This window comes from Cherax quadricarinatus, unplaced genomic scaffold, assembly GCF_038502225.1.
Source record: "Cherax quadricarinatus isolate ZL_2023a unplaced genomic scaffold, ASM3850222v1 Contig89, whole genome shotgun sequence".
NCBI lineage: Eukaryota > Metazoa > Arthropoda > Malacostraca > Decapoda > Parastacidae > Cherax > Cherax quadricarinatus.
Window position 1 is genome coordinate 30,258 of NW_027195115.1, and position 9,743 is coordinate 40,000.

The 9,743-nt window shown below is 41.6% G+C and overlaps 1 protein-coding gene across 1 annotated transcript in view; it reads left to right on the top strand.

Annotated features, from left to right (window-relative positions):
* The first annotated feature begins 6,556 nt into the window (after positions 1–6,556).
* The window catches only part of LOC128700931 (zinc finger protein 436-like), an 81,458-nt gene continuing 78,271 nt past the window's right edge, over positions 6,557–9,743 (top strand). The window contains exon 1 of the mRNA XM_053794410.2: positions 6,557–6,655. The gene's annotated coding sequence lies outside the window, so the exon portion shown is untranslated. The remainder of the gene's footprint in view (positions 6,656–9,743) is intronic.

Here is a 9,743-nt window from a genome sequence, read left to right on the forward strand (position 1 = left end):
GTCCACCTTGTCAATTCCTCTCAGTATTTTGTATGTCGTTATCATGTCCCCCCTATCTCTCCTGTCCTCCAGTGTCGTCAGGTTGATTTCCCTTAACCTCTCCTCGTAGGACATACCTCTTAGCTCTGGGACTAGTCTTGTTGAAAACCTTTGCACTTTCTCTAGTTTCTTCACGTGCTTGGCTAGGTGTGGGTTCCAAACTGGTGCCGCATACTCCAATATGGGCCTAACGTACACGGTGTACAGGGTCCTGAATGATTCCTTATTAAGATGTCAGAATGCTGTTCTGAGGTTTGCTAGGCGCCCATATGCTGCAGCAGTTATTTGGTTGATGTGCGCTTCAGATGTGCCTGGTGTTATACTCACCCCAAGATCTTTTTCCTTGAGTGAGGTTTGTAGTCTCTGACCCCCTAGACTGTACTCCGTCTGCGGCCTTCTTTGCCCTTCCCCAATCTTCATGACTTTGCACTTGGTGGGATTGAACTCCAGGAGCCAATTGCTGGACCAGGTCTGCAGCCTGTCCAGATCCCTTTGTAGTTCTGCCTGGTCTTCGATCGAGTGAATTCTTCTCATCAACTTCACGTCATCTGCAAACAGGGACACCTCAGAGTCTATTCCTTCCGTCATGTCGTTTACAAATACCAGAAACAGCACTGGTCCTAGGACTGACCCCTGCGGGACCCCGCTGGTCACAGGTGCCCACTCTGACACCTCGCCACGTACCATGACTCGCTGCTGTCTTCCTGACAAGTATTCCCTGATCCATTGTAGTGCCTCCCCTGTTATCCCTGCTTGGTCCTCCAGTTTTTGCACCAATCTCTTGTGTGGAACTGTGTCAAACGCCTTCTTGCAGTCCAAGAAAATGCAATCCACCCACCCCTCTCTCTCTTGTCTTACTGCTGTCACCATGTCATAGAACTCCAGTAGGTTTGTGACACAGGATTTCCCGTCCCTGAAACCATGTTGGCTGCTGTTGATGAGATCGTTCCTTTCTAGGTGTTCCACCACTCTTCTCCTGATAATCTTCTCCATGATTTTGCATACTATACATGTCAGTGACACTGGTCTGTGTGTGTGTGTGTGTGTGTGTCTGTCTGTCTGTCTGTGTGTGTACTCACCTATTTGTGGTTGCGTGTGTATGTGTGTGTGTGTGTGTGTGTGTGACTCAACAATCAATATTTGCACCAATAACTCATTACAGTTGTGACCGGGTGTGGAAGTGTGAATTGCTCATTACACTATAATTTGTTCATGATTGTTGCCATGTATAAACGTAAGTAACCATTCTACAGAATTCATTACCTTTGTAACTTGTGAGTTCATTACCTTTGTACCTAGTTCAGCTATCAAAACTTTGGGGGCCCAGTCCCTGGACCCATTACGTACCTCTGTAATCTGTAAATACTTTTGTAACTTGTCATGATTGTGACCAGACCTACCTGGAGTTCATTACCTTTGTAAATTGTGAGTTCATTACCTTTGTAAATTGTGAGTTCATTACCTTTGTAAATTGTGAGTTCATTACCTTTGTAAATTGTGAGTTCATTACCTCTGTAACTTGCTCAGCTATCAAAACTTTGGAGTCCAGTCCCTGGACCAATTATGTACCTCTGTAATCTTTTGACTACCGCCCACAGGATGGGTATGGGGTGCATAATAAACATACTAAACTAAACTTATTCCTATCCTCACTAGCACCAACAATGGAGTTCTCACCAATTGTTTTTGGTAATATATCTTCACTAATGCTAGTGGAGTCCTCTTGTTTGCTATTTCCTGTGGAATTTCTAGTTTGCAATATTGGTTTTATCTTATCTTTGACTACACTTGTTTCCCCACTACAGCTCCTGTGTCCCATGAGGTCATTTATATGCATTCCTTCCTACGTATATTTCCCGACTACCTGGACAAAATCTCCAGCTTCACCATTACTGTCTCCCAGGACAGCACCTCCAGCTTCACCATTACTGTCTCCCAGGACAGCACCTCCAGCTTCACCATTACTGTCTCCCAGGACAGCACCTCCAGCTTCACCATTACTGTCTCCCAGGACAGCACCTCCAGCTTCACCCTTACTGTCTCCCAGGACAGCACCTCCAGCTTCACCATTACTGTCTCCCAGGACAGCACTATCAGCCCCACATTTACTGACTACCAGGACATCACCTCCAGCCTTACAGTTTCTGACTACATGGCCAGTATCAAAGGTAGTACCATCCAGCCCAGACTTTTTATGTTCCCATCTGTTGTAGAAAGCTTCCAGGTTGTCTATGAAAGCAGCTTTGATGTTATCCTCTTTTAATACCCTTGTGATTTTAGTCCACAGATTTATCTCATCTGGGCATACCCAAAAACACTTCCCTGTTTTAATACTGCTTGTAGATAGTTCTTGGATATCTGCACAAGGGGCATGACACCAATTTCCACAAAAATTACAATTTATCCATGTGGAAGCCCGTTTGTTTGATTGACTGCAGACTACACAGAGCTTCATAATGATTTGAATGGTTGATTTACTGTTTACCTGGAGTTTACCTGGAGAGAGTTCCGGGGGTCAACGCCCCCGCGGCCCGGTCTGTGACCAGGCCTCCTGGTGGATCAGAGCCTGATCAACCAGGCTGTTACTGTTGGCTGCACGCAAACCAACGTACGAGCCACAGCCTGGCTGGTCAGGAACCGACTTTAGGTGCTTGTCCAGTGCCAGCTTGATGACTGCCAGGGGTCTGTTGGTAATCCCCCTTATGTGTGCTGGGAGGCAGTTGAACAGTCTCTGGCCCCTGACACTTATTGTATGGTCTCTTAACGTGCTAGTGACACCCCTGCTTTTCATTGGGGGGATGTTGCATCGTCTGCCAAGTCTTTTGCTTTCGTAGTGAGTGATTTTCGTGTGCAAGTTCGGTACTAGTCTCTCTAGGATTTTCCAGGTGTATATAATCATGTATCTCTCCCTCCTGCGTTCCAGGGAATACAGGTTCAGGAACCTCAAGCGCTCCCAATAATTGAGGTGTTTTATCTCCGTTATGCGTGCCGTGAAAGTTCTCTGTACATTTTCTAGGTCAGCAATTTCACCTGCCTTGAAAGGTGCTGTTAGTGTGCAGCAATATTCCAGCCTAGATAGAACAAGTGACCTGAAGAGTGTCATCATGGGCTTGGCCTTCCTAGTTTTGAAGGTTCTCATTATCCATCCTGTCATTTTTCTAGCAGATGCGATTGATACAATGTTATGGTCCTTGAAGGTGAGATCCTCCGACATGATCACTCCCAGGTCTTTGACGTTGGTGTTTCGCTCTATTTTGTGGCCAGAATTTGTTTTGTACTCTGATGAAGATTTAATTTCCCACCCAAATCTTGCCTCACTCAACACCACTGCTAACGATGAACTAGTAAAAATATCAACCTGGATGACTATCAATAAACTTACACTTAATATTATGTTTTGGGAGCAGAACATATGTTGCACAACTGAACATTATGATTGACGTCACTTTTATTGCTAAACATAATGAGGGCAAATTCCTGGGCCTACACATTGACAGCAAGTTGAAATTCAACACTCATATCCAACCCATAAAAAAAAAAGTATTCTGAACGGTTGGGATCCTCTCTAAGATACACTACTACGTACCACAATCAGCCCTATGCACTATACTATTCACTCATCTATCCCTACCTCACATATGCCATTTGTGCCTGGGGATCAACAACAGCAACACACCTAAAGCCAACAATAACCCAATAAAAAGCCGCAGTAAGAATTATCACGCAATCCAATACTAGGCAACACCCTCCCCCCCCCACACTTCAAAGATCTAAACTTACTCACTGTACAGAACATCTACACTTACCACTGTGCAACCTACATCTATAGAACCATAAATTCTAATACTAACACTTTCTTGATAGTTGTGACAGGACCCATAGACACAATACCAGACACAAAAATCTCTGTGACATTCCTCGTGCCCGGCTTAACCTCTACAAAAATTCGATGCACATAAAAGGGCCTAAAATCTGGAATTCCCTGTCTGAAATCTCTAGAACCGCGGACTCAACCACCATTTCCAAAACTACCGTTAAAAGGAGCGTTAATACAAAGTGTGTATGATGCCAAGACAAAACCATTCCCATTACTAAATTTACCATTTGTAATATTATGTTATAGATGCTGTCTCGCTATTATAAATTTAATTATGTATTTGTCTAATTGGGTATGCATCTAATTATGTATGTACCTAACTGGGTATGCATCTAATAATAATAATAATAATAATAATAATAATAATAATAATCTTTATTTACTACAAGTACATGTACATGGTTTACCTGGAGTTTACCTGGAGAGAGTTTCGGGGGTCAACGCCCCCGCGGCCCGGTCTGTGACCAGGCCTCCTGGTGGATCAGCGCCTGATCAACCAGGCTGTTGCTGCTGGCTGCACGCAAACCAACGCACGAGCCACAGCCCGGCTGATCAGGAACTGACTTTAGGTGCTTGTCCAGTGCCAGCTTGATGACTGCCAGGGGTCTGTTGGTAATCCCCCTTATGTGTGCTGGGAGGCAGTTGAACAGTCTCGGGCCCCTGACACTTATTGTATGGTCTCTTAACGTGCTAGTGACACCCCTGCTTTTCATTGGGGGGATGGTGCATCGTCTGCCAAGTCTTTTGCTTTCGTAGTGAGTGATTTTCGTGTGCAAGTTCGGTACTAGTCCCACTAGGATTTTCCAGGTGTATATAATCATGTATCTCTCCCTCCTGCGTTCCAGGGAATACAGGTTTAGAAACCTCAAGCGCTCCCAGTAATTGAGGTGTTTACAGTCCTACCTGACAAAAATGACATACTACTACATAGAAAGCCACTTGTTATGCTGAGCATCTCGGGCAAATTAGGTCGGTGTCCCAGGATGCGACCCACGCCAGTCGACTAACATCCAGGTACCCATTTTACTGATTTAGTAATTTATTTTAGTAATTTAAGCATACAAACAGAGGTACAAAAAATACAGGTAAGAGCAGCATACCAAAGCCACTTATATGCATAGCATTACGGGCTGGCTTAAAATTAACTTATTAACTAAGCAATGATGAAATCAGTGATAAAACATTATTGTAAACAGATAACTATAAAGCACAAATGAGTATTACAAAGACAGGTCATATGGTTGCTTGCATTGCTGTACATTCAGTCGAATGGAGTATTCTGTTAGGTAGTGTATTTAAAAAAATAATAAAGGTAGACTGGGTCCTAGGTTTAACATTTGTGTGATATAATTGTGAGTAACATATAGGATATACAATTTATATGGTTCAGTTATTCAGTATTTATTTGGTTTTGAGTGAGTAAGTGATCTTTGAGAAGAGACTTGAATTTATAAACAGGTAGTGTTTCTTTTATATTTACAGGTAATGAATTCCAGATTTTAGGGCCTTTTATGTGCATTGAGTTTTTGCATAGCGTGAGATGGACACGAGGAACATCAAAGAGTGATCTGTGCCTTGTGTTATGGTCATGTGTTCTGTTGAGGTTGGCAAGGAGGTGTTTGAGGGGATGGTTAATATCAGAGTTAAGTGTTCTATGTATGTAATAGGTGCAGTAATAAGTATGGATGTTTTGTATGGTGAGTAGGTTTAGTGTTTTGAATATTGGTGGAATGTGCTGCCTGTAGTGAGAATTTGTTATCATTCTAACTGCAGCCTTTTGTTGGGTAATTAGTGGTCTGAGATGGTTAATTGTTGTTGATCCCCATGATGGGTGAACATAGACAACAGGTGGAAAGAAACACGCCCAATGTTTCTACTCTGGCTGGGAATCGAACCCAGGCCCTCGCCGTGTGAAGCGAGAGCGTTAACCACCAGGCCACCAGAGCTAATTATGTATGTATCGAATTGGGTTTGCATCTAATTATGTCCCCTCATGGAAGGTTCCTTGATGTTGGTGAGGGGCTCTTGATTTAAGGAATTGGATCTGTGCTCCAGTTCCCCGAATTAAGCCTGAATGCCTTCCACATCCCCCCCTCCCCTGGGCGCTGTATAATCCTACGGGTTTAGCGCTTCCCCCTTGATTATAATAATAATAATAATCTAATTATGTATGTACCTAACTGGGTATTTATCTAATTATGTATCTAATAATGTATATTCAAATGTATTGCTTCATAACCTATATCAATATAGAGTAAGAATTAGTATTAGTCAGCCTGAAATGCCTAGGCCTGCTAGTGCCCATCATCATAATTAATATTTTATAATATGTAAGCCACACATTGTAAGCTTTGCAAGGAGATAAACATTTCGATTTTATAGTATAATGATAAGATATTATCTCCTACATTGTATAATGATAAGGTATTAAAAAGACCTCAATGGATATAAGTCACTCTGACTGACTTTTTTGGGTTATCCCAGGTTCTCTACACATTCTACTACGTATGATAATCTATGTAACTGTATTTGTGTATACCTGAATATTAGTATTATAATCAAAAAGAAGCGCTAAGCCACAAGGGCTATACAGCGCTGCGTATACCTAAATAAACTTAGTCTGTTTCCGTCCACTTTGGTCTTGGATCGTCTTCCGGACACTGGAAGGTCGGGTTCGGTACGACCTACGTTGTCAGTGGCCCTATAAACAACAACAACAACAACAAATCTTTCCTCCAGGTGAGTTTATTAGTCTTTTCTTGTGTTTTATGTGAGATAATGATCCAAGATGATTGATGATGTGATAAATATTGATGTTAAGATTGATGTTAGTTATTGATGACGTCATAGACCTAAGTTTTGTTGTTTTATTGATGATAAACATTGATGTTCCCTCAACTTGTATCTTTCAACAATATATTTCTTCCAGCTGCTCTTGTCTACCACTTATATAACATTATTTGTTGGTATTTTGTGTTATTATTGACAGCCTACTAAGTCATTTAGGCCTTCATAGACCTACATCTTAAATTTTATTTATTTATTTATTTATTTATTTATTTATTTAGTAATTTAAGCATACAGAGGTACAAAAAATACAGGTAAGAGCAGCATGCCAAAACTCGTATATTTCATTATATTTCTTACAGGTGTTGTCTAACATTTAATATATCAATTATAATACAATTTTGTGATATATATCCCACCTGGGGAATTATTTAGGCCTTCATAGGCTTACTTACAATATAAATTTCATCGTCTAGTTTTTATTACTTTATCTTTAAGGTGACGATGTGTAGCCTTATTTTACCTGTTATATTATATTATGTTATATATCCCACCTGCCAAGTAATTTAGGCCTTCATAGGCCTATTTTGTTTAGCAAGAGATAAATATTTCATGTGTTGGCTGGTACCTGTGACCAGCACTAACAATGTGGTTGATCAGACCCTGGTCCACTGCGAGGCCGGGTCACAGACCAGGTCGCGGGGGTGTTGACCCCCGAAACCCCCTCCAGGTATATTCCAGGTAGGTAGTAGGTTGGTAGACAGCAACCACCCAGGGAAGTACTACAGTCCTGCCAGATGACTGTGAAACAGAAACCTGTAACTGTTTTGCATGATGGTAGGATTGCTGGTGACTTTTTCTGTCTCATAAACAAGCTAGATAACAGGGATATCTTGCTACTCCAACTTACACTTTGGTCACACTTCACAGACACGCACATGCATATATATATACATACATCTAGGTTTTTCTCCTTTTTCTACATAGCTCTTGTTCTTCTTTATTTCTTCTATTGTCCATGGGGAAGTGGAAAAGAATCTTTCCTCCGTAAGCCATGCGTGTCGTATGAGGCGACTAAAATGCCGTGAGCAATGGGCTAGTAACCCCTTCTCCTGTAGACAGACTCCTAAGTGCACCGCTCACCCTTTTCCCCTCATCAATTCTATGATTCACCTCATCTTTCATAGACCCATCCACTGACATGTCCACTCCCAAATATATGAATACATTCACCTCCTCCATACTCTCTCCCTCCAATCTGATATCCAATCTTCATCACCTAATCTTTTTGTTATCCTCATAACCTTACTCTTTCCTGTATTCACTTTTAATTTTCTTCTTTTACATACACTACCAAATTCATCCACCAACTCTGCAACTTCTCTTCAGAATCTCCCAAGAGCACAGTGTCATCAGCAAAGAGCAACTGTGACAACTCCCACTTTATGTGTGATTCTTTATCTTTTAACTCCACACCTCTTGCCAAGACCCTCTCATTTACTTCTCTTACAACCCCATCTATAAATATATTAGACAATCACGGTGACATCACACATCCTTGTCTAAGGCCTACTTTTACTGGGAAATAATCTCCCTCTTTCCTACATACTCTAACTTGAGCCTCACTATCCTCGTAAAAACTCTTCACTGCTTTCAGTAACCTACCTCCTACACCATACACCTGCAACATCTGCCACATTGCCCCCCTATCCACCCTGTCATACGCCTTTTCCAAATCCATAAATGCCACAAAAACCTCTTTAGCCTTATCTAAATACTGTTCACTTATATGTTTCACTCTAAACACCTGGTCCACACACCCCCTACCTTTCCTAAAGCCTCCTTGTTCATCTGCTATCCTATTCTCCGTCTTACTCTTAATTCTTTCAATAATAACTCTACCATACACTTTACCAGGTATACTCAACAGACTTCTCCCCCTATAATTTCTGCACTCTCTTTTGTCCCCTTTGCCTTTATACAAAGGAACTATGCATGCTCTCTGCCAATCCCTAGGCACCTTACCCTCTTCCATACATATATTAAATAATAGCACCAACCACTCCAAAACTATATTCCCACCTGCTTTTAACATTTCTATCTTTATCCCATCAATCCCGGCTGCCTTACCCCCTTTCATTTTACCTACTGCCTCACGAACTTCCCCCACAATCACAACTGGTCTGGTGGCTAAAGCTCCCGCTTCACACACGGAGGGCCCGGGTTCGATTCCCGGCGGGTGGAAATTCCGACACGTTTCCTTACACCTATTGTCCTGTTCACCTAGCAGCAAATAGGTACCTGGGTGTTAGTCGACTGGTGTGGGTCGCATCCTGGGGGACAAGATTAAGGACCCCAATGGAAATAATTTAGACAGTCCTCGATGACGCACTGACTTTCTTGGGTTATCCTGGGTGGCTAACCCTCCGGGGTTAAAAATCCGAACAAAATCTTATCTTATCTTATCTTATCTTCCTCACTCCTACAAGATGTTATTCCTCCTTGCCCTATACACGAAATCACAGCTTCCCTATCTTCATCAACATTTAACAATTCCTCAAAATATTCCCTCCATCTTCCCAATACCTCTAACTCTCCATTTAATAACTCTCCTCTCCTATTTTTAACTGACAAATCTATTTGTTCTCTAGGCTTCCTTAACTTGTTAATCTCACTCCAAAACTTTTTCTTATTTTCAACAAAATTTGTTGATAACATCTCACTCACTCTCTCATTTGCTCTCTTTTTACATTGATTGTAATGTACAATCATTATTTCATTCTTTTTATCGTACTTAACTTCTATTGATATATTTTAATCATTTATGTACTGTATATTATGTATGCATTGTAATAGTTAGTTTTAGTTTAATATCTTTATTATGCACCCCATACCCATCCTGTGGGAGGTAGTCACCCCATACCCATCCTGTGGGCAGTACTCAAAAGATTACAAAGGTACATAATGGGTCCAGGGACTGGACCCCAAAGTTATGATAGCTGAACTAGTTACAAAGGTAATGAACTCCAGGTAGATCTGG